Source organism: Rhinoderma darwinii, assembly GCF_050947455.1.
Source record: "Rhinoderma darwinii isolate aRhiDar2 chromosome 5 unlocalized genomic scaffold, aRhiDar2.hap1 SUPER_5_unloc_7, whole genome shotgun sequence".
In the NCBI taxonomy this organism is placed as follows: Eukaryota; Metazoa; Chordata; class Amphibia; order Anura; family Rhinodermatidae; genus Rhinoderma; species Rhinoderma darwinii.
Genome location: NW_027461820.1, coordinates 316,972 through 341,062, shown reverse-complemented (window position 1 = coordinate 341,062; position 24,091 = coordinate 316,972). Strand labels below are relative to the sequence as shown.

Below are 24,091 nucleotides of genomic sequence, written 5' to 3'. Positions count from 1 at the left end.
CACAGTTTGTTATTCTTCTAGGTAACATAGTAACAAATCCAAATTGCTGCTCTCTTTGTAGGCAAGCAAGGCTTTGTTGCAACTGCAATTCTTACTTCTTCTTGAAATGTAGGGACGACAGTACATTCCATCACATCCATCTAGTGTACACAGGTAGGTCCATTGTGGCGGGCAGGCGAGCGGGCGGGCTGCTTTATTGGCTGTTTGCTGTTCCCCTACTCCACTCCACTATTTGACTGTTGTGCTGCATCAATCAATCAATCAATCAATCAATCAATCAATCAATCAATCAATCAATCAATCAGTGGCTGGCTCAGGTGCAGCTCTTTAACTTACCTAAAAGGGAGGGCGGAGAGAAGACAAGGAAGGTGAATGAGGTGTTCCAATGTGAAATGCCGGAAACACAGACACACAGACGACACACAACAAGAGGTGGCAATCTATTCATTAATTGCATTTAATCAATGAGCTCATTATCACTCATGCATTGTCCAACAGGTGTTGAAATAATGGGATTAAAAGGGGAGATCCCTTCAGAAAGACAGAAACAATAGCAAAGACAAAAAACACTTTTGGAATCTGCTTTTAGTCAACACATAAGGAAAGGGTGCACCGGTCCTGGAAATACTGCAATACCAGGTCAATGCGTGGAGTGGACAGAGCAAGCTCTATTTCCATCTCCCTGTTCTAAAAATCCATTTAATATATGGTCCCCAGATAGGGGACGTATCAGATATTAAACTGATAAGAACAGATACTACACTTGATCTTAGCCAAAAGGCCGAGAAGCGATAACCCAAACGGGCCGCACGTTGCCCGAGCCTGCCCGATACTGCTGTTCAGCCCTTGCAGCGATTCAGCCTACTTCTAGGCAATTCCATGGGGCCCTGCAGGCTCACACACTCACAGCTACACGGGAGGTGAATAAAGGCCGGAGAGGAAGCCAGACAGGATTTGCTTCTTTTGCTTGCACCACAATGCAGTGCTGAAAGAGGAGGAATCTACATAAAAACGCCTTCCTGGCAACGCCCAAATGCCCTGCTGCCATGCAGATAAACACTGGCAGCGGCAGCAAGTGCATGCCCACAGCCACCCCTTGTTCCTTCACACCTTGTATCAGCTGTAATCCAGTCCAGTCCAGTGCTGCCTGCTGAGCAGCACTGACCAACACTGCCTGGGCCCAGGCTTTTATCTCTGAGGCCCCATTATGATGTCAGAAAGCTGGCTCTGGAATCCTGAGGGCTCCACTATGACACGTGCAAAGTTCCGTCTGAACTTTATATAAGACGGTGAGGCTCAGTCAGTCACTCAGTGTTGCCTGAGAGGGCAACACTGCAACAGCCGGCCGCCAGGCTGTCTTTTTTTTGCACAGCTAGTTGCCTCCAGGAGGCCACAAGAGGGAGACAAGGGACTGCAAAATGGAAAATAGGCATCCACCAACTTTACAGACAACTTCTCCTTGCTCCTACAACCTCCATCCTTGCACAGTTTGTTATTCTTCTAGGTAACATAGTAACAAATCCAAATTGCTGCTCTCTTTGTAGGCAAGCAAGGCTTTGTTGCAACTGCAATTCTTACTTCTTCTTGAAATGTAGGGACGACAGTACATTCCATCACATCCATCTAGTGTACACAGGTAGGTCCATTGTGGCGGGCAGGCGAGCGGGCGGGCTGCTTTATTGGCTGTTTGCTGTTCCCCTACTCCACTCCACTATTTGACTGTTGTGCTGCATCAATCAATCAATCAATCAATCAATCAATCAATCAATCAATCAATCAATCAGTGGCTGGCTCAGGTGCAGCTCTTTAACTTACCTAAAAGGGAGGGCGGAGAGAAGACAAGGAAGGTGAATGAGGTGTTCCAATGTGAAATGCCGGAAACACAGAAACACAGACGACACACAACAAGAGGTGGCAATCTATTCATTAATTGCATTTAATCAATGAGCTCATTATCACTCATGCATTGTCCAACAGGTGTTGAAATAATGGGATTAAAAGGGGAGATCCCTTCAGAAAGACAGAAACAATAGCAAAGACAAAAAACACTTTTGGAATCTGCTTTTAGTCAACACATAAGGAAAGGGTGCACCGGTCCTGGAAATACTGCAATACCAGGTCAATGCGTGGAGTGGACAGAGCAAGCTCTATTTCCATCTCCCTGTTCTAAAAATCCATTTAATATATGGTCCCCAGATAGGGGACGTATCAGATATTAAACTGATAAGAACAGATACTACACTTGATCTTAGCCAAAAGGCCGAGAAGCGATAACCCGAACGGGCCGCGCGTTGCCCGAGCCTGCCCGATACTGCTGTTCAGCCCTTGCAGCGATTCAGCCTACTTCTAGGCAATTCCATGGGGCCCTGCAGGCTCACACACTCACAGCTACACGGGAGGTGAATAAAGGCCGGAGAGGAAGCCAGACAGGATTTGCTTCTTTTGCTTGCACCACAATGCAGTGCTGAAAGAGGAGGAATCTACATAAAAACGCCTTCCTGGCAACGCCCAAATGCCCTGCTGCCATGCAGATAAACACTGGCAGCGGCAGCAAGTGCATGCCCACAGCCACCCCTTGTTCCTTCACACCTTGTATCAGCTGTAATCCAGTCCAGTCCAGTGCTGCCTGCTGAGCAGCACTGACCAACACTGCCTGGGCCCAGGCTTTTATCTCTGAGGCCCCATTATGATGTCAGAAAGCTGGCTCTGGAATCCTGAGGGCTCCACTATGACACGTGCAAAGTTCCGTCTGAACTTTATATAAGACGGTGAGGCTCAGTCAGTCACTCAGTGTTGCCTGAGAGGGCAACACTGCAACAGCCGGCCGCCAGGCTGTCTTTTTTTTGCACAGCTAGTTGCCTCCAGGAGGCCACAAGAGGGAGACAAGGGACTGCAAAATGGAAAATAGGCATCCACCAACTTTACAGACAACTTCTCCTTGCTCCTACAACCTCCATCCTTGCACAGTTTGTTATTCTTCTAGGTAACATAGTAACAAATCCAAATTGCTGCTCTCTTTGTAGGCAAGCAAGGCTTTGTTGCAACTGCAATTCTTACTTCTTCTTGAAATGTAGGGACGACAGTACATTCCATCACATCCATCTAGTGTACACAGGTAGGTCCATTGTGGCGGGCAGGCGAGCGGGCGGGCTGCTTTATTGGCTGTTTGCTGTTCCCCTACTCCACTCCACTATTTGACTGTTGTGCTGCATCAATCAATCAATCAATCAATCAATCAATCAATCAATCAATCAATCAGTGGCTGGCTCAGGTGCAGCTCTTTAACTTACCTAAAAGGGAGGGCGGAGAGAAGACAAGGAAGGTGAATGAGGTGTTCCAATGTGAAATGCCGGAAACACAGACACACAGACGACACACAACAAGAGGTGGCAATCTATTCATTAATTGCATTTAATCAATGAGCTCATTATCACTCATGCATTGTCCAACAGGTGTTGAAATAATGGGATTAAAAGGGGAGATCCCTTCAGAAAGACAGAAACAATAGCAAAGACAAAAAACACTTTTGGAATCTGCTTTTAGTCAACACATAAGGAAAGGGTGCACCGGTCCTGGAAATACTGCAATACCAGGTCAATGCGTGGAGTGGACAGAGCAAGCTCTATTTCCATCTCCCTGTTCTAAAAATCCATTTAATATATGGTCCCCAGATAGGGGACGTATCAGATATTAAACTGATAAGAACAGATACTACACTTGATCTTAGCCAAAAGGCCGAGAAGCGATAACCCAAACGGGCCGCGCGTTGCCCGAGCCTGCCCGATACTGCTGTTCAGCCCTTGCAGCGATTCAGCCTACTTCTAGGCAATTCCATGGGGCCCTGCAGGCTCACACACTCACAGCTACACGGGAGGTGAATAAAGGCCGGAGAGGAAGCCAGACAGGATTTGCTTCTTTTGCTTGCACCACAATGCAGTGCTGAAAGAGGAGGAATCTACATAAAAACGCCTTCCTGGCAACGCCCAAATGCCCTGCTGCCATGCAGATAAACACTGGCAGCGGCAGCAAGTGCATGCCCACAGCCACCCCTTGTTCCTTCACACCTTGTATCAGCTGTAATCCAGTCCAGTCCAGTGCTGCCTGCTGAGCAGCACTGACCAACACTGCCTGGGCCCAGGCTTTTATCTCTGAGGCCCCATTATGATGTCAGAAAGCTGGCTCTGGAATCCTGAGGGCTCCACTATGACACGTGCAAAGTTCCGTCTGAACTTTATATAAGACGGTGAGGCTCAGTCAGTCACTCAGTGTTGCCTGAGAGGGCAACACTGCAACAGCCGGCCGCCAGGCTGTCTTTTTTTTGCACAGCTAGTTGCCTCCAGGAGGCCACAAGAGGGAGACAAGGGACTGCAAAATGGAAAATAGGCATCCACCAACTTTACAGACAACTTCTCCTTGCTCCTACAACCTCCATCCTTGCACAGTTTGTTATTCTTCTAGGTAACATAGTAACAAATCCAAATTGCTGCTCTCTTTGTAGGCAAGCAAGGCTTTGTTGCAACTGCAATTCTTACTTCTTCTTGAAATGTAGGGACGACAGTACATTCCATCACATCCATCTAGTGTACACAGGTAGGTCCATTGTGGCGGGCAGGCGAGCGGGCGGGCTGCTTTATTGGCTGTTTGCTGTTCCCCTACTCCACTCCACTATTTGACTGTTGTGCTGCATCAATCAATCAATCAATCAATCAATCAATCAATCAATCAATCAGTGGCTGGCTCAGGTGCAGCTCTTTAACTTACCTAAAAGGGAGGGCGGAGAGAAGACAAGGAAGGTGAATGAGGTGTTCCAATGTGAAATGCCGGAAACACAGAAACACAGACGACACACAACAAGAGGTGGCAATCTATTCATTAATTGCATTTAATCAATGAGCTCATTATCACTCATGCATTGTCCAACAGGTGTTGAAATAATGGGATTAAAAGGGGAGATCCCTTCAGAAAGACAGAAACAATAGCAAAGACAAAAAACACTTTTGGAATCTGCTTTTAGTCAACACATAAGGAAAGGGTGCACCGGTCCTGGAAATACTGCAATACCAGGTCAATGCGTGGAGTGGACAGAGCAAGCTCTATTTCCATCTCCCTGTTCTAAAAATCCATTTAATATATGGTCCCCAGATAGGGGACGTATCAGATATTAAACTGATAAGAACAGATACTACACTTGATCTTAGCCAAAAGGCCGAGAAGCGATAACCCGAACGGGCCGCGCGTTGCCCGAGCCTGCCCGATACTGCTGTTCAGCCCTTGCAGCGATTCAGCCTACTTCTAGGCAATTCCATGGGGCCCTGCAGGCTCACACACTCACAGCTACACGGGAGGTGAATAAAGGCCAGGAGAGGAAGCCAGACAGGATTTGCTTCTTTTGCTTGCACCACAATGCAGTGCTGAAAGAGGAGGAATCTACATAAAAACGCCTTCCTGGCAACGCCCAAATGCCCTGCTGCCATGCAGATAAACACTGGCAGCGGCAGCAAGTGCATGCCCACAGCCACCCCTTGTTCCTTCACACCTTGTATCAGCTGTAATCCAGTCCAGTCCAGTGCTGCCTGCTGAGCAGCACTGACCAACACTGCCTGGGCCCAGGCTTTTATCTCTGAGGCCCCATTATGATGTCAGAAAGCTGGCTCTGGAATCCTGAGGGCTCCACTATGACACGTGCAAAGTTCCGTCTGAACTTTATATAAGACGGTGAGGCTCAGTCAGTCACTCAGTGTTGCCTGAGAGGGCAACACTGCAACAGCCGGCCGCCAGGCTGTCTTTTTTTTGCACAGCTAGTTGCCTCCAGGAGGCCACAAGAGGGAGACAAGGGACTGCAAAATGGAAAATAGGCATCCACCAACTTTACAGACAACTTCTCCTTGCTCCTACAACCTCCATCCTTGCACAGTTTGTTATTCTTCTAGGTAACATAGTAACAAATCCAAATTGCTGCTCTCTTTGTAGGCAAGCAAGGCTTTGTTGCAACTGCAATTCTTACTTCTTCTTGAAATGTAGGGACGACAGTACATTCCATCACATCCATCTAGTGTACACAGGTAGGTCCATTGTGGCGGGCAGGCGAGCGGGCGGGCTGCTTTATTGGCTGTTTGCTGTTCCCCTACTCCACTCCACTATTTGACTGTTGTGCTGCATCAATCAATCAATCAATCAATCAATCAATCAATCAATCAATCAATCAATCAAGCAATCAATCAGTGGCTGGCTCAGGTGCAGCTCTTTAACTTACCTAAAAGGGAGGGCGGAGAGAAGACAAGGAAGGTGAATGAGGTGTTCCAATGTGAAATGCCGGAAACACAGAAACACAGACGACACACAACAAGAGGTGGCAATCTATTCATTAATTGCATTTAATCAATGAGCTCATTATCACTCATGCATTGTCCAACAGGTGTTGAAATAATGGGATTAAAAGGGGAGATCCCTTCAGAAAGACAGAAACAATAGCAAAGACAAAAAACACTTTTGGAATCTGCTTTTAGTCAACACATAAGGAAAGGGTGCACCGGTCCTGGAAATACTGCAATACCAGGTCAATGCGCGGAGTGGACAGAGCAAGCTCTATTTCCATCTCCCTGTTCTAAAAATCCATTTAATATATGGTCCCCAGATAGGGGACGTATCAGATATTAAACTGATAAGAACAGATACTACACTTGATCTTAGCCAAAAGGCCGAGAAGCGATAACCCGAACGGGCCGCGCGTTGCCCGAGCCTGCCCGATACTGCTGTTCAGCCCTTGCAGCGATTCAGCCTACTTCTAGGCAATTCCATGGGGCCCTGCAGGCTCACACACTCACAGCTACACGGGAGGTGAATAAAGGCCGGAGAGGAAGCCAGACAGGATTTGCTTCTTTTGCTTGCACCACAATGCAGTGCTGAAAGAGGAGGAATCTACATAAAAACGCCTTCCTGGCAACGCCCAAATGCCCTGCTGCCATGCAGATAAACACTGGCAGCGGCAGCAAGTGCATGCCCACAGCCACCCCTTGTTCCTTCACACCTTGTATCAGCTGTAATCCAGTCCAGTCCAGTGCTGCCTGCTGAGCAGCACTGACCAACACTGCCTGGGCCCAGGCTTTTATCTCTGAGGCCCCATTATGATGTCAGAAAGCTGGCTCTGGAATCCTGAGGGCTCCACTATGACACGTGCAAAGTTCCGTCTGAACTTTATATAAGACGGTGAGGCTCAGTCAGTCACTCAGTGTTGCCTGAGAGGGCAACACTGCAACAGCCGGCCGCCAGGCTGTCTTTTTTTTGCACAGCTAGTTGCCTCCAGGAGGCCACAAGAGGGAGACAAGGGACTGCAAAATGGAAAATAGGCATCCACCAACTTTACAGACAACTTCTCCTTGCTCCTACAACCTCCATCCTTGCACAGTTTGTTATTCTTCTAGGTAACATAGTAACAAATCCAAATTGCTGCTCTCTTTGTAGGCAAGCAAGGCTTTGTTGCAACTGCAATTCTTACTTCTTCTTGAAATGTAGGGACGACAGTACATTCCATCACATCCATCTAGTGTACACAGGTAGGTCCATTGTGGCGGGCAGGCGAGCGGGCGGGCTGCTTTATTGGCTGTTTGCTGTTCCCCTACTCCACTCCACTATTTGACTGTTGTGCTGCATCAATCAATCAATCAATCAATCAATCAATCAATCAATCAATCAGTGGCTGGCTCAGGTGCAGCTCTTTAACTTACCTAAAAGGGAGGGCGGAGAGAAGACAAGGAAGGTGAATGAGGTGTTCCAATGTGAAATGCCGGAAACACAGAAACACAGACGACACACAACAAGAGGTGGCAATCTATTCATTAATTGCATTTAATCAATGAGCTCATTATCACTCATGCATTGTCCAACAGGTGTTGAAATAATGGGATTAAAAGGGGAGATCCCTTCAGAAAGACAGAAACAATAGCAAAGACAAAAAACACTTTTGGAATCTGCTTTTAGTCAACACATAAGGAAAGGGTGCACCGGTCCTGGAAATACTGCAATACCAGGTCAATGCGTGGAGTGGACAGAGCAAGCTCTATTTCCATCTCCCTGTTCTAAAAATCCATTTAATATATGGTCCCCAGATAGGGGACGTATCAGATATTAAACTGATAAGAACAGATACTACACTTGATCTTAGCCAAAAGGCCGAGAAGCGATAACCCGAACGGGCCGCGCGTTGCCCGAGCCTGCCCGATACTGCTGTTCAGCCCTTGCAGCGATTCAGCCTACTTCTAGGCAATTCCATGGGGCCCTGCAGGCTCACACACTCACAGCTACACGGGAGGTGAATAAAGGCCGGAGAGGAAGCCAGACAGGATTTGCTTCTTTTGCTTGCACCACAATGCAGTGCTGAAAGAGGAGGAATCTACATAAAAACGCCTTCCTGGCAACGCCCAAATGCCCTGCTGCCATGCAGATAAACACTGGCAGTGGCAGCAAGTGCATGCCCACAGCCACCCCTTGTTCCTTCACACCTTGTATCAGCTGTAATCCAGTCCAGTCCAGTGCTGCCTGCTGAGCAGCACTGACCAACACTGCCTGGGCCCAGGCTTTTATCTCTGAGGCCCCATTATGATGTCAGAAAGCTGGCTCTGGAATCCTGAGGGCTCCACTATGACACGTGCAAAGTTCCGTCTGAACTTTATATAAGACGGTGAGGCTCAGTCAGTCACTCAGTGTTGCCTGAGAGGGCAACACTGCAACAGCCGGCCGCCAGGCTGTCTTTTTTTTGCACAGCTAGTTGCCTCCAGGAGGCCACAAGAGGGAGACAAGGGACTGCAAAATGGAAAATAGGCATCCACCAACTTTACAGACAACTTCTCCTTGCTCCTACAACCTCCATCCTTGCACAGTTTGTTATTCTTCTAGGTAACATAGTAACAAATCCAAATTGCTGCTCTCTTTGTAGGCAAGCAAGGCTTTGTTGCAACTGCAATTCTTACTTCTTCTTGAAATGTAGGGACGACAGTACATTCCATCACATCCATCTAGTGTACACAGGTAGGTCCATTGTGGCGGGCAGGCGAGCGGGCGGGCTGCTTTATTGGCTGTTTGTGTTCCCCTACTCCACTCCACTATTTGACTGTTGTGCTGCATCAATCAATCAATCAATCAATCAATCAATCAATCAATCAATCAATCAATCAAGCAATCAATCAGTGGCTGGCTCAGGTGCAGCTCTTTAACTTACCTAAAAGGGAGGGCGGAGAGAAGACAAGGAAGGTGAATGAGGTGTTCCAATGTGAAATGCCGGAAACACAGAAACACAGACGACACACAACAAGAGGTGGCAATCTATTCATTAATTGCATTTAATCAATGAGCTCATTATCACTCATGCATTGTCCAACAGGTGTTGAAATAATGGGATTAAAAGGGGAGATCCCTTCAGAAAGACAGAAACAATAGCAAAGACAAAAAACACTTTTGGAATCTGCTTTTAGTCAACACATAAGGAAAGGGTGCACCGGTCCTGGAAATACTGCAATACCAGGTCAATGCGCGGAGTGGACAGAGCAAGCTCTATTTCCATCTCCCTGTTCTAAAAATCCATTTAATATATGGTCCCCAGATAGGGGACGTATCAGATATTAAACTGATAAGAACAGATACTACACTTGATCTTAGCCAAAAGGCCGAGAAGCGATAACCCGAACGGGCCGCGCGTTGCCCGAGCCTGCCCGATACTGCTGTTCAGCCCTTGCAGCGATTCAGCCTACTTCTAGGCAATTCCATGGGGCCCTGCAGGCTCACACACTCACAGCTACACGGGAGGTGAATAAAGGCCGGAGAGGAAGCCAGACAGGATTTGCTTCTTTTGCTTGCACCACAATGCAGTGCTGAAAGAGGAGGAATCTACATAAAAACGCCTTCCTGGCAACGCCCAAATGCCCTGCTGCCATGCAGATAAACACTGGCAGCGGCAGCAAGTGCATGCCCACAGCCACCCCTTGTTCCTTCACACCTTGTATCAGCTGTAATCCAGTCCAGTCCAGTGCTGCCTGCTGAGCAGCACTGACCAACACTGCCTGGGCCCAGGCTTTTATCTCTGAGGCCCCATTATGATGTCAGAAAGCTGGCTCTGGAATCCTGAGGGCTCCACTATGACACGTGCAAAGTTCCGTCTGAACTTTATATAAGACGGTGAGGCTCAGTCAGTCACTCAGTGTTGCCTGAGAGGGCAACACTGCAACAGCCGGCCGCCAGGCTGTCTTTTTTTTGCACAGCTAGTTGCCTCCAGGAGGCCACAAGAGGGAGACAAGGGACTGCAAAATGGAAAATAGGCATCCACCAACTTTACAGACAACTTCTCCTTGCTCCTACAACCTCCATCCTTGCACAGTTTGTTATTCTTCTAGGTAACATAGTAACAAATCCAAATTGCTGCTCTCTTTGTAGGCAAGCAAGGCTTTGTTGCAACTGCAATTCTTACTTCTTCTTGAAATGTAGGGACGACAGTACATTCCATCACATCCATCTAGTGTACACAGGTAGGTCCATTGTGGCGGGCAGGCGAGCGGGCGGGCTGCTTTATTGGCTGTTTGCTGTTCCCCTACTCCACTCCACTATTTGACTGTTGTGCTGCATCAATCAATCAATCAATCAATCAATCAATCAATCAATCAATCAGTGGCTGGCTCAGGTGCAGCTCTTTAACTTACCTAAAAGGGAGGGCGGAGAGAAGACAAGGAAGGTGAATGAGGTGTTCCAATGTGAAATGCCGGAAACACAGAAACACAGACGACACACAACAAGAGGTGGCAATCTATTCATTAATTGCATTTAATCAATGAGCTCATTATCACTCATGCATTGTCCAACAGGTGTTGAAATAATGGGATTAAAAGGGGAGATCCCTTCAGAAAGACAGAAACAATAGCAAAGACAAAAAACACTTTTGGAATCTGCTTTTAGTCAACACATAAGGAAAGGGTGCACCGGTCCTGGAAATACTGCAATACCAGGTCAATGCGTGGAGTGGACAGAGCAAGCTCTATTTCCATCTCCCTGTTCTAAAAATCCATTTAATATATGGTCCCCAGATAGGGGACGTATCAGATATTAAACTGATAAGAACAGATACTACACTTGATCTTAGCCAAAAGGCCGAGAAGCGATAACCCGAACGGGCCGCGCGTTGCCCGAGCCTGCCCGATACTGCTGTTCAGCCCTTGCAGCGATTCAGCCTACTTCTAGGCAATTCCATGGGGCCCTGCAGGCTCACACACTCACAGCTACACGGGAGGTGAATAAAGGCCGGAGAGGAAGCCAGACAGGATTTGCTTCTTTTGCTTGCACCACAATGCAGTGCTGAAAGAGGAGGAATCTACATAAAAACGCCTTCCTGGCAACGCCCAAATGCCCTGCTGCCATGCAGATAAACACTGGCAGTGGCAGCAAGTGCATGCCCACAGCCACCCCTTGTTCCTTCACACCTTGTATCAGCTGTAATCCAGTCCAGTCCAGTGCTGCCTGCTGAGCAGCACTGACCAACACTGCCTGGGCCCAGGCTTTTATCTCTGAGGCCCCATTATGATGTCAGAAAGCTGGCTCTGGAATCCTGAGGGCTCCACTATGACACGTGCAAAGTTCCGTCTGAACTTTATATAAGACGGTGAGGCTCAGTCAGTCACTCAGTGTTGCCTGAGAGGGCAACACTGCAACAGCCGGCCGCCAGGCTGTCTTTTTTTTGCACAGCTAGTTGCCTCCAGGAGGCCACAAGAGGGAGACAAGGGACTGCAAAATGGAAAATAGGCATCCACCAACTTTACAGACAACTTCTCCTTGCTCCTACAACCTCCATCCTTGCACAGTTTGTTATTCTTCTAGGTAACATAGTAACAAATCCAAATTGCTGCTCTCTTTGTAGGCAAGCAAGGCTTTGTTGCAACTGCAATTCTTACTTCTTCTTGAAATGTAGGGACGACAGTACATTCCATCACATCCATCTAGTGTACACAGGTAGGTCCATTGTGGCGGGCAGGCGAGCGGGCGGGCTGCTTTATTGGCTGTTTGCTGTTCCCCTACTCCACTCCACTATTTGACTGTTGTGCTGCATCAATCAATCAATCAATCAATCAATCAATCAATCAATCAATCAATCAAGCAATCAATCAGTGGCTGGCTCAGGTGCAGCTCTTTAACTTACCTAAAAGGGAGGGCGGAGAGAAGACAAGGAAGGTGAATGAGGTGTTCCAATGTGAAATGCCGGAAACACAGAAACACAGACGACACACAACAAGAGGTGGCAATCTATTCATTAATTGCATTTAATCAATGAGCTCATTATCACTCATGCATTGTCCAACAGGTGTTGAAATAATGGGATTAAAAGGGGAGATCCCTTCAGAAAGACAGAAACAATAGCAAAGACAAAAAACACTTTTGGAATCTGCTTTTAGTCAACACATAAGGAAAGGGTGCACCGGTCCTGGAAATACTGCAATACCAGGTCAATGCGCGGAGTGGACAGAGCAAGCTCTATTTCCATCTCCCTGTTCTAAAAATCCATTTAATATATGGTCCCCAGATAGGGGACGTATCAGATATTAAACTGATAAGAACAGATACTACACTTGATCTTAGCCAAAAGGCCGAGAAGCGATAACCCGAACGGGCCGCGCGTTGCCCGAGCCTGCCCGATACTGCTGTTCAGCCCTTGCAGCGATTCAGCCTACTTCTAGGCAATTCCATGGGGCCCTGCAGGCTCACACACTCACAGCTACACGGGAGGTGAATAAAGGCCGGAGAGGAAGCCAGACAGGATTTGCTTCTTTTGCTTGCACCACAATGCAGTGCTGAAAGAGGAGGAATCTACATAAAAACGCCTTCCTGGCAACGCCCAAATGCCCTGCTGCCATGCAGATAAACACTGGCAGCGGCAGCAAGTGCATGCCCACAGCCACCCCTTGTTCCTTCACACCTTGTATCAGCTGTAATCCAGTCCAGTCCAGTGCTGCCTGCTGAGCAGCACTGACCAACACTGCCTGGGCCCAGGCTTTTATCTCTGAGGCCCCATTATGATGTCAGAAAGCTGGCTCTGGAATCCTGAGGGCTCCACTATGACACGTGCAAAGTTCCGTCTGAACTTTATATAAGACGGTGAGGCTCAGTCAGTCACTCAGTGTTGCCTGAGAGGGCAACACTGCAACAGCCGGCCGCCAGGCTGTCTTTTTTTTTGCACAGCTAGTTGCCTCCAGGAGGCCACAAGAGGGAGACAAGGGACTGCAAAATGGAAAATAGGCATCCACCAACTTTACAGACAACTTCTCCTTGCTCCTACAACCTCCATCCTTGCACAGTTTGTTATTCTTCTAGGTAACATAGTAACAAATCCAAATTGCTGCTCTCTTTGTAGGCAAGCAAGGCTTTGTTGCAACTGCAATTCTTACTTCTTCTTGAAATGTAGGGACGACAGTACATTCCATCACATCCATCTAGTGTACACAGGTAGGTCCATTGTGGCGGGCAGGCGAGCGGGCGGGCTGCTTTATTGGCTGTTTGCTGTTCCCCTACTCCACTCCACTATTTGACTGTTGTGCTGCATCAATCAATCAATCAATCAATCAATCAATCAATCAATCAATCAGTGGCTGGCTCAGGTGCAGCTCTTTAACTTACCTAAAAGGGAGGGCGGAGAGAAGACAAGGAAGGTGAATGAGGTGTTCCAATGTGAAATGCCGGAAACACAGAAACACAGACGACACACAACAAGAGGTGGCAATCTATTCATTAATTGCATTTAATCAATGAGCTCATTATCACTCATGCATTGTCCAACAGGTGTTGAAATAATGGGATTAAAAGGGGAGATCCCTTCAGAAAGACAGAAACAATAGCAAAGACAAAAAACACTTTTGGAATCTGCTTTTAGTCAACACATAAGGAAAGGGTGCACCGGTCCTGGAAATACTGCAATACCAGGTCAATGCGTGGAGTGGACAGAGCAAGCTCTATTTCCATCTCCCTGTTCTAAAAATCCATTTAATATATGGTCCCCAGATAGGGGACGTATCAGATATTAAACTGATAAGAACAGATACTACACTTGATCTTAGCCAAAAGGCCGAGAAGCGATAACCCGAACGGGCCGCGCGTTGCCCGAGCCTGCCCGATACTGCTGTTCAGCCCTTGCAGCGATTCAGCCTACTTCTAGGCAATTCCATGGGGCCCTGCAGGCTCACACACTCACAGCTACACGGGAGGTGAATAAAGGCCGGAGAGGAAGCCAGACAGGATTTGCTTCTTTTGCTTGCACCACAATGCAGTGCTGAAAGAGGAGGAATCTACATAAAAACGCCTTCCTGGCAACGCCCAAATGCCCTGCTGCCATGCAGATAAACACTGGCAGCGGCAGCAAGTGCATGCCCACAGCCACCCCTTGTTCCTTCACACCTTGTATCAGCTGTAATCCAGTCCAGTGCTGCCTGCTGAGCAGCACTGACCAACACTGCCTGGGCCCAGGCTTTTATCTCTGAGGCCCCATTATGATGTCAGAAAGCTGGCTCTGGAATCCTGAGGGCTCCACTATGACACGTGCAAAGTTCCGTCTGAACTTTATATAAGACGGTGAGGCTCAGTCAGTCACTCAGTGTTGCCTGAGAGGGCATCACTGCAACAGCCGGCCGCCAGGCTGTCTTTTTTTTGCACAGCTAGTTGCCTCCAGGAGGCCACAAGAGGGAGACAAGGGACTGCAAAATGGAAAATAGGCATCCACCAACTTTACAGACAACTTCTCCTTGCTCCTACAACCTCCATCCTTGCACAGTTTGTTATTCTTCTAGGTAACATAGTAACAAATCCAAATTGCTGCTCTCTTTGTAGGCAAGCAAGGCTTTGTTGCAACTGCAATTCTTACTTCTTCTTGAAATGTAGGGACGACAGTACATTCCATCACATCCATCTAGTGTACACAGGTAGGTCCATTGTGGCGGGCAGGCGAGCGGGCGGGCTGCTTTATTGGCTGTTTGCTGTTCCCCTACTCCACTCCACTATTTGACTGTTGTGCTGCATCAATCAATCAATCAATCAATCAATCAATCAATCAATCAATCAGTGGCTGGCTCAGGTGCAGCTCTTTAACTTACCTAAAAGGGAGGGCGGAGAGAAGACAAGGAAGGTGAATGAGGTGTTCCAATGTGAAATGCCGGAAACACAGAAACACAGACGACACACAACAAGAGGTGGCAATCTATTCATTAATTGCATTTAATCAATGAGCTCATTATCACTCATGCATTGTCCAACAGGTGTTGAAATAATGGGATTAAAAGGGGAGATCCCTTCAGAAAGACAGAAACAATAGCAAAGACAAAAAACACTTTTGGAATCTGCTTTTAGTCAACACATAAGGAAAGGGTGCACCGGTCCTGGAAATACTGCAATACCAGGTCAATGCGTGGAGTGGACAGAGCAAGCTCTATTTCCATCTCCCTGTTCTAAAAATCCATTTAATATATGGTCCCCAGATAGGGGACGTATCAGATATTAAACTGATAAGAACAGATACTACACTTGATCTTAGCCAAAAGGCCGAGAAGCGATAACCCGAACGGGCCGCGCGTTGCCCGAGCCTGCCCGATACTGCTGTTCAGCCCTTGCAGCGATTCAGCCTACTTCTAGGCAATTCCATGGGGCCCTGCAGGCTCACACACTCACAGCTACACGGGAGGTGAATAAAGGCCGGAGAGGAAGCCAGACAGGATTTGCTTCTTTTGCTTGCACCACAATGCAGTGCTGAAAGAGGAGGAATCTACATAAAAACGCCTTCCTGGCAACGCCCAAATGCCCTGCTGCCATGCAGATAAACACTGGCAGCGGCAGCAAGTGCATGCCCACAGCCACCCCTTGTTCCTTCACACCTTGTATCAGCTGTAATCCAGTCCAGTCCAGTGCTGCCTGCTGAGCAGCACTGACCAACACTGCCTGGGCCCAGGCTTTTATCTCTGAGGCCCCATTATGATGTCAGAAAGCTGGCTCTGGAATCGTGAGGGCTCCACTATGACACGTGCAAAGTTCCGTCTGAACTTTATATAAGACGGTGAGGCTCAGTCAGTCACTCAGTGTTGCCTGAGAGGGCAACACTGCAACAGCCGGCCGCCAGGCTGTCTTTTTTTTGCACAGCTAGTTGCCTCCAGGAGGCCACAAGAGGGAGACAAGGGACTGCAAAATGGAAAATAGGCATCCACCAACTTTACAGACAACTTCTCCTTGCTCCTACAACCTCCATCCTTGCACAGTTTGTTATTCTTCTAGGTAACATAGTAACAAATCCAAATTGCTGCTCTCTTTGTAGGCAAGCAAGGCTTTGTTGCAACTGCAATTCTTACTTCTTCTTGAAATGTAGGGACGACAGTACATTCCATCACATCCATCTAGTGTACACAGGTAGGTCCATTGTGGCGGGCAGGCGAGCGGGCGGGCTGCTTTATTGGCTGTTTGCTGTTCCCCTACTCCACTCCACTATTTGACTGTTGTGCTGCATCAATCAATCAATCAATCAATCAATCAATCAATCAATCAGTGGCTGGCTCAGGTGCAGCTCTTTAACTTACCTAAAAGGGAGGGCGGAGAGAAGACAAGGAAGGTGAATGAGGTGTTCCAATGTGAAATGCCGGAAACACAGAAACACAGACGACACACAACAAGAGGTGGCAATCTATTCATTAATTGCATTTAATCAATGAGCTCATTATCACTCATGCATTGTCCAACAGGTGTTGAAATAATGGGATTAAAAGGGGAGATCCCTTCAGAAAGACAGAAACAATAGCAAAGACAAAAAACACTTTTGGAATCTGCTTTTAGTCAACACATAAGGAAAGGGTGCACCGGTCCTGGAAATACTGCAATACCAGGTCAATGTGTGGAGTGGACAGAGCAAGCTCTATTTCCATCTCCCTGTTCTAAAAATCCATTTAATATATGGTCCCCAGATAGGGGACGTATCAGATATTAAACTGATAAGAACAGATACTACACTTGATCTTAGCCAAAAGGCCGAGAAGCGATAACCCGAACGGGCCGCGCGTTGCCCGAGCCTGCCCGATACTGCTGTTCAGCCCTTGCAGCGATTCAGCCTACTTCTAGGCAATTCCATGGGGCCCTGCAGGCTCACACACTCACAGCTACACGGGAGGTGAATAAAGGCCGGAGAGGAAGCCAGACAGGATTTGCTTCTTTTGCTTGCACCACAATGCAGTGCTGAAAGAGGAGGAATCTACATAAAAACGCCTTCCTGGCAACGCCCAAATGCCCTGCTGCCATGCAGATAAACACTGGCAGCGGCAGCAAGTGCATGCCCACAGCCACCCCTTGTTCCTTCACACCTTGTATCAGCTGTAATCCAGTCCAGTCCAGTGCTGCCTGCTGAGCAGCACTGACCAACACTGCCTGGGCCCAGGCTTTTATCTCTGAGGCCCCATTATGATGTCAGAAAGCTGGCTCTGGAATCCTGAGGGCTCCACTATGACACGTGCAAAGTTCCGTCTGAACTTTATATAAGACGGTGAGGCTCAGTCAGTCACTCAGTGTTGCCTGAGAGGGCAACACTGCAACAGCCGGCCGCCAGGCTGTCTTTTTTTTGCACAGCTAGTTGCCTCCAGGAGGCCACAAGAGGGAGACAAGGGACTGCAAAATGGAAAATAGGCATCCACCAACTTTACAGACAACTTCTCCTTGCTCCTACAACCTCCATCCTTGCACAGTTTGTTATTCTTCTAGGTAACATAGTAACAAATCCAAATTGCTGCTCTCTTTGTAGGCAAGCAAGGCTTTGTTGCAACTGCAATTCTTACTTCTTCTTGAAATGTAGGGACGACAGTACATTCCATCACATCCATCTAGTGTACACAGGTAGGTCCATTGTGGCGGGCAGGCGAGCGGGCGGGCTGCTTTATTGGCTGTTTGCTGTTCCCCTACTCCACTCCACTATTTGACTGTTGTGCTGCATCAATCAATCAATCAATCAATCAATCAATCAATCAATCAATCAATCAATCAATCAATCAATCAATCAATCAATCAATCAGTGGCTGGCTCAGGTGCAGCTCTTTAACTTACCTAAAAGGGAGGGCGGAGAGAAGACAAGGAAGGTGAATGAGGTGTTCCAATGTGAAATGCCGGAAACACAGAAACACAGACGACACACAACAAGAGGTGGCAATCTATTCATTAATTGCATTTAATCAATGAGCTCATTATCACTCATGCATTGTCCAACAGGTGTTGAAATAATGGGATTAAAAGGGGAGATCCCTTCAGAAAGACAGAAACAATAGCAAAGACAAAAAACACTTTTGGAATCTGCTTTTAGTCAACACATAAGGAAAGGGTGCACCGGTCCTGGAAATACTGCAATACCAGGTCAATGCGTGGAGTGGACAGAGCAAGCTCTATTTCCATCTCCCTGTTCTAAAAATCCATTTAATATATGGTCCCCAGATAGGGGACGTATCAGATATTAAACTGATAAGAACAGATACTACACTTGATCTTAGCCAAAAGGCCGAGAAGCGATAACCCGAACGGGCCGCGCGTTGCCCGAGCCTGCCCGATACTGCTGTTCAGCCCTTGCAGCGATTCAGCCTACTTCTAGGCAATTCCATGGGGCCCTGCAGGCTCACACACTCACAGCTACACGGGAGGTGAATAAAGGCCGGAGAGGAAGCCAGACAGGATTTGCTTCTTTTGCTTGCACCACAATGCAGTGCTGAAAGAGGAGGAATCTACATAAAAACGCCTTCCTGGCAACGCCCAAATGCCCTGCTGCCATGCAGATAAACACTGGCAGCGGCAGCAAGTGCATGCCCACAGCCACCCCTTGTTCCTTCACACCTTGTATCAGCTGTAATCCAGTCCAGTCCAGTGCTGCCTGCTGAGCAGCACTGACCAACACTGCCTGGGCCCAGGCTTTTATCTCTGAGGCCCCATTATGATGTCAGAAAGCTGGCTCTGGAATCCTGAGGGCTCCACTATGACACGTGCAAAGTTCCGTCTGAACTTTATATAAGACGGTGAGGCTCAGTCAGTCACTCAGTGTTGCCTGAGAGGGCAACACTGCAACAGCCGGCCGCCAGGCTGTCTTTTTTTTGCACAGCTAGTTGCCTCCAGGAGGCCACAAGAGGGAGACAAGGGACTGCAAAATGGAAAATAGGCATCCACCAACTTTACAGACAACTTCTCCTTGCTCCTACAACCTCCATCCTTGCACAGTTTGTTATTCTTCTAGGTAACATAGTAACAAATCCAAATTGCTGCTCTCTTTGTAGGCAAGCAAGGCTTTGTTGCAACTGCAATTCTTACTTCTTCTTGAAATGTAGGGACGACAGTACATTCCATCACATCCATCTAGTGTACACAGGTAGGTCCATTGTGGCGGGCAGGCGAGCGGGCGGGCTGCTTTATTGGCTGTTTGCTGTTCCCCTACTCCACTCCACTATTTGACTGTTGTGCTGCATCAATCAATCAATCAATCAATCAATCAATCAATCAGTGGCTGGCTCAGGTGCAGCTCTTTAACTTACCTAAAAGGGAGGGCGGAGAGAAGACAAGGAAGGTGAATGAGGTGTTCCAATGTGAAATGCCGGAAACACAGAAACACAGACGACACACAACAAGAGGTGGCAATCTATTCATTAATTGCATTTAATCAATGAGCTCATTATCACTCATGCATTGTCCAACAGGTGTTGAAATAATGGGATTAAAAGGGGAGATCCCTTCAGAAAGACAGAAACAATAGCAAAGACAAAAAACACTTTTGGAATCTGCTTTTAGTCAACACATAAGGAAAGGGTGCACCGGTCCTGGAAATACTGCAATACCAGGTCAATGCGTGGAGTGGACAGAGCAAGCTCTATTTCCATCTCCCTGTTCTAAAAATCCATTTAATATATGGTCCCCAGATAGGGGACGTATCAGATATTAAACTGATAAGAACAGATACTACACTTGATCTTAGCCAAAAGGCCGAGAAGCGATAACCCGAACGGGCCGCGCGTTGCCCGAGCCTGCCCGATACTGCTGTTCAGCCCTTGCAGCGATTCAGCCTACTTCTAGGCAATTCCATGGGGCCCTGCAGGCTCACACACTCACAGCTACACGGGAGGTGAATAAAGGCCGGAGAGGAAGCCAGACAGGATTTGCTTCTTTTGCTTGCACCACAATGCAGTGCTGAAAGAGGAGGAATCTACATAAAAACGCCTTCCTGGCAACGCCCAAATGCCCTGCTGCCATGCAGATAAACACTGGCAGCGGCAGCAAGTGCATGCCCACAGCCACCCCTTGTTCCTTCACACCTTGTATCAGCTGTAATCCAGTCCAGTCCAGTGCTGCCTGCTGAGCAGCACTGACCAACACTGCCTGGGCCCAGGCTTTTATCTCTGAGGCCCCATTATGATGTCAGAAAGCTGGCTCTGGAATCCTGAGGGCTCCACTATGACACGTGCAAAGTTCCATCTGAACTTTATATAAGACGGTGAGGCTCAGTCAGTCACTCAGTGTTGCCTGAGAGGGCAACACTGCAACAGCCGGCCGCCAGGCTGTCTTTTTTTTGCACAGCTAGTTGCCTCCAGGAGGCCACAAGAGGGAGACAAGGGACTGCAAAATGGAAAATAGGCATCCACCAACTTTACAGACAACTTCTCCTTGCTCCTACAACCTCCATCCTTGCACAGTTTGTTATTCTTCTAGGTAACATAGTAACAAATCCAAATTGCTGCTCTCTTTGTAGGCAAGCAAGGCTTTGTTGCAACTGCAATTCTTACTTCTTCTTGAAATGTAGGGACGACAGTACATTCCATCACATCCATCTAGTGTACACAGGTAGGTCCATTGTGGCGGGCAGGCGAGCGGGCGGGCTGCTTTATTGGCTGTTTGCTGTTCCCCTACTCCACTCCACTATTTGACTGTTGTGCTGCATCAATCAATCAATCAATCAATCAATCAATCAATCAATCAATCAATCAATCAATCAATCAATCAGTGGCTGGCTCAGGTGCAGCTCTTTAACTTACCTAAAAGGGAGGGCGGAGAGAAGACAAGGAAGGTGAATGAGGTGTTCCAATGTGAAATGCCGGAAACACAGAAACACAGACGACACACAACAAGAGGTGGCAATCTATTCATTAATTGCATTTAATCAATGAGCTCATTATCACTCATGCATTGTCCAACAGGTGTTGAAATAATGGGATTAAAAGGGGAGATCCCTTCAGAAAGACAGAAACAATAGCAAAGACAAAAAACACTTTTGGAATCTGCTTTTAGTCAACACATAAGGAAAGGGTGCACCGGTCCTGGAAATACTGCAATACCAGGTCAATGCGTGGAGTGGACAGAGCAAGCTCTATTTCCATCTCCCTGTTCTAAAAATCCATTTAATATATGGTCCCCAGATAGGGGACGTATCAGATATTAAACTGATAAGAACAGATACTACACTTGATCTTAGCCAAAAGGCCGAGAAGCGATAACCCGAACGGGCCGCGCGTTGCCCGAGCCTGCCCGATACTGCTGTTCAGCCCTTGCAGCGATTCAGCCTACTTCTAGGCAATTCCATGGGGCCCTGCAGGCTCACACACTCACAGCTACACGGGAGGTGAATAAAGGCCGGAGAGGAAGCCAGACAGGATTTGCTTCTTTTGCTTGCACCACAATGCAGTGCTGAAAGAGGAGGAATCTACATAAAAACGCCTTCCTGGCAACGCCCAAATGCCCTGCTGCCATGCAGATAAACACTGGCAGCGGCAGCAAGTGCATGCCCACAGCCACCCCTTGTTCCTTCACACCTTGTATCAGCTGTAATCCAGTCCAGTCCAGTGCTGCCTGCTGAGCAGCACTGACCAACACTGCCTGGGCCCAGGCTTTTATCTCTGAGGCCCCATTATGATGTCAGAAAGCTGGCTCTGGAATCCTGAGGGCTCCACTATGACACGTGCAAAGTTCCGTCTGAACTTTATATAAGACGGTGAGGCTCAGTCAGTCACTCAGTGTTGCCTGAGAGGGCAACACTGCAACAGCCGGCCGCCAGGCTGTCTTTTTTTTGCACAGCTAGTTGCCTCCAGGAGGCCACAAGAGGGAGACAAGGGACTGCAAAATGGAAAATAGGCATCCACCAACTTTACAGACAACTTCTCCTTGCTCCTACAACCTCCATCCTTGCACAGTTTGTTATTCTTCTAGGTAACATAGTAACAAATCCAAATTGCTGCTCTCTTTGTAGGCAAGCAAGGCTTTGTTGCAACTGCAATTCTTACTTCTTCTTGAAATGTAGGGACGACAGTACATTCCATCACATCCATCTAGTGTACACAGGTAGGTCCATTGTGGCGGGCAGGCGAGCGGGCGGGCTGCTTTATTGGCTGTTTGCTGTTCCCCTACTCCACTCCACTATTTGACTGTTGTGCTGCATCAATCAATCAATCAATCAATCAATCAATCAATCAATCAATCAATCAATCAGTGGCTGGCTCAGGTGCAGCTCTTTAACTTACCTAAAAGGGAGGGCGGAGAGAAGACAAGGAAGGTGAATGAGGTGTTCCAATGTGAAATGCCGGAAACACAGAAACACAGACGACACACAACAAGAGGTGGCAATCTATTCATTAATTGCATTTAATCAATGAGCTCATTATCACTCATGCATTGTCCAACAGGTGTTGAAATAATGGGATTAAAAGGGGAGATCCCTTCAGAAAGACAGAAACAATAGCAAAGACAAAAAACACTTTTGGAATCTGCTTTTAGTCAACACATAAGGAAAGGGTGCACCGGTCCTGGAAATACTGCAATACCAGGTCAATGCGTGGAGTGGACAGAGCAAGCTCTATTTCCATCTCCCTGTTCTAAAAATCCATTTAATATATGGTCCCCAGATAGGGGACGTATCAGATATTAAACTGATAAGAACAGATACTACACTTGATCTTAGCCAAAAGGCCGAGAAGCGATAACCCGAACGGGCCGCGCGTTGCCCGAGCCTGCCCGATACTGCTGTTCAGCCCTTGCAGCGATTCAGCCTACTTCTAGGCAATTCCATGGGGCCCTGCAGGCTCACACACTCACAGCTACACGGGAGGTGAATAAAGGCCGGAGAGGAAGCCAGACAGGATTTGCTTCTTTTGCTTGCACCACAATGCAGTGCTGAAAGAGGAGGAATCTACATAAAAACGCCTTCCTGGCAACGCCCAAATGCCCTGCTGCCATGCAGATAAACACTGGCAGCGGCAGCAAGTGCATGCCCACAGCCACCCCTTGTTCCTTCACACCTTGTATCAGCTGTAATCCAGTCCAGTCCAGTGCTGCCTGCTGAGCAGCACTGACCAACACTGCCTGGGCCCAGGCTTTTATCTCTGAGGCCCCATTATGATGTCAGAAAGCTGGCTCTGGAATCCTGAGGGCTCCACTATGACACGTGCAAAGTTCCGTCTGAACTTTATATAAGACGGTGAGGCTCAGTCAGTCACTCAGTGTTGCCTGAGAGGGCAACACTGCAACAGCCGGCCACCAGGCTGTCTTTTTTTTGCACAGCTAGTTGCCTCCAGGAGGCCACAAGAGGGAGACAAGGGACTGCAAAATGGAAAATAGGCATCCACCAACTTTACAGACAACTTCTCCTTGCTCCTACAACCTCCATCCTTGCACAGTTTGTTATTCTTCTAGGTAACATAGTAACAAATCCAAATTGCTGCTCTCTTTGTAGGCAAGCAAGGCTTTGTTGCAACTGCAATTCTTACTTCTTCTTGAAATGTAGGGACGACAGTACATTCCATCACATCCATCTAGTGTACACAGGTAGGTCCATTGTGGCGGGCAGGCGAGCGGGCGGGCTGCTTTATTGGCTGTTTGCTGTTCCCCTACTCCACTCCACTATTTGACTGTTGTGCTGCATCAATCAATCAATCAATCAATCAATCAATCAATCAATCAATCAATCAATCAATTAATCAATCAATCAATCAGTGGCTGGCTCAGGTGCAGCTCTTTAACTTACCTAAAAGGGAGGGCGGAGAGAAGACAAGGAAGGTGAATGAGGTGTTCCAATGTGAAATGCCGGAAACACAGAAAC

At 47.7% G+C, this 24,091-nt stretch overlaps 16 non-coding genes across 16 annotated transcripts; all 16 read right to left on the bottom strand.

Moving 5' to 3' along the window:
• Positions 1-602: 602 nt before the first annotated feature.
• On the bottom strand, positions 603-793 carry LOC142696803 (U2 spliceosomal RNA). Its single transcript, XR_012864659.1, has one exon. It is a non-coding gene; the product is annotated as a U2 spliceosomal RNA (small nuclear RNA).
• A 1,288-nt stretch (positions 794-2,081) lies between these two features.
• Positions 2,082-2,272, bottom strand: LOC142696802 (U2 spliceosomal RNA). Its single transcript, XR_012864658.1, has one exon. It is a non-coding gene; the product is annotated as a U2 spliceosomal RNA (small nuclear RNA).
• Positions 2,273-3,556: 1,284 nt separating this feature from the next.
• Positions 3,557-3,747, bottom strand: LOC142696800 (U2 spliceosomal RNA). Its single transcript, XR_012864656.1, has one exon. It is a non-coding gene; the product is annotated as a U2 spliceosomal RNA (small nuclear RNA).
• Positions 3,748-5,027: 1,280 nt separating this feature from the next.
• LOC142696799 (U2 spliceosomal RNA) lies at positions 5,028-5,218 on the bottom strand. The gene has a single exon (XR_012864655.1). It is a non-coding gene; the product is annotated as a U2 spliceosomal RNA (small nuclear RNA).
• A 1,301-nt stretch (positions 5,219-6,519) lies between these two features.
• Positions 6,520-6,710, bottom strand: LOC142696551 (U2 spliceosomal RNA). The gene has a single exon (XR_012864436.1). It is a non-coding gene; the product is annotated as a U2 spliceosomal RNA (small nuclear RNA).
• Positions 6,711-7,990: 1,280 nt separating this feature from the next.
• On the bottom strand, positions 7,991-8,181 carry LOC142696798 (U2 spliceosomal RNA). Its single transcript, XR_012864654.1, has one exon. It is a non-coding gene; the product is annotated as a U2 spliceosomal RNA (small nuclear RNA).
• Positions 8,182-9,480: 1,299 nt separating this feature from the next.
• LOC142696550 (U2 spliceosomal RNA) lies at positions 9,481-9,671 on the bottom strand. Its single transcript, XR_012864435.1, has one exon. It is a non-coding gene; the product is annotated as a U2 spliceosomal RNA (small nuclear RNA).
• A 1,280-nt stretch (positions 9,672-10,951) lies between these two features.
• LOC142696796 (U2 spliceosomal RNA) lies at positions 10,952-11,142 on the bottom strand. The gene has a single exon (XR_012864653.1). It is a non-coding gene; the product is annotated as a U2 spliceosomal RNA (small nuclear RNA).
• A 1,296-nt stretch (positions 11,143-12,438) lies between these two features.
• LOC142696548 (U2 spliceosomal RNA) lies at positions 12,439-12,629 on the bottom strand. Its single transcript, XR_012864433.1, has one exon. It is a non-coding gene; the product is annotated as a U2 spliceosomal RNA (small nuclear RNA).
• Positions 12,630-13,910: 1,281 nt separating this feature from the next.
• Positions 13,911-14,101, bottom strand: LOC142696795 (U2 spliceosomal RNA). The gene has a single exon (XR_012864652.1). It is a non-coding gene; the product is annotated as a U2 spliceosomal RNA (small nuclear RNA).
• A 1,275-nt stretch (positions 14,102-15,376) lies between these two features.
• Positions 15,377-15,567, bottom strand: LOC142696794 (U2 spliceosomal RNA). Its single transcript, XR_012864651.1, has one exon. It is a non-coding gene; the product is annotated as a U2 spliceosomal RNA (small nuclear RNA).
• A 1,276-nt stretch (positions 15,568-16,843) lies between these two features.
• On the bottom strand, positions 16,844-17,034 carry LOC142696577 (U2 spliceosomal RNA). Its single transcript, XR_012864459.1, has one exon. It is a non-coding gene; the product is annotated as a U2 spliceosomal RNA (small nuclear RNA).
• A 1,316-nt stretch (positions 17,035-18,350) lies between these two features.
• LOC142696793 (U2 spliceosomal RNA) lies at positions 18,351-18,541 on the bottom strand. The gene has a single exon (XR_012864650.1). It is a non-coding gene; the product is annotated as a U2 spliceosomal RNA (small nuclear RNA).
• A 1,272-nt stretch (positions 18,542-19,813) lies between these two features.
• LOC142696792 (U2 spliceosomal RNA) lies at positions 19,814-20,004 on the bottom strand. Its single transcript, XR_012864649.1, has one exon. It is a non-coding gene; the product is annotated as a U2 spliceosomal RNA (small nuclear RNA).
• A 1,300-nt stretch (positions 20,005-21,304) lies between these two features.
• Positions 21,305-21,495, bottom strand: LOC142696791 (U2 spliceosomal RNA). The gene has a single exon (XR_012864648.1). It is a non-coding gene; the product is annotated as a U2 spliceosomal RNA (small nuclear RNA).
• Positions 21,496-22,783: 1,288 nt separating this feature from the next.
• LOC142696790 (U2 spliceosomal RNA) lies at positions 22,784-22,974 on the bottom strand. The gene has a single exon (XR_012864647.1). It is a non-coding gene; the product is annotated as a U2 spliceosomal RNA (small nuclear RNA).
• Positions 22,975-24,091: the final 1,117 nt, after the last annotated feature.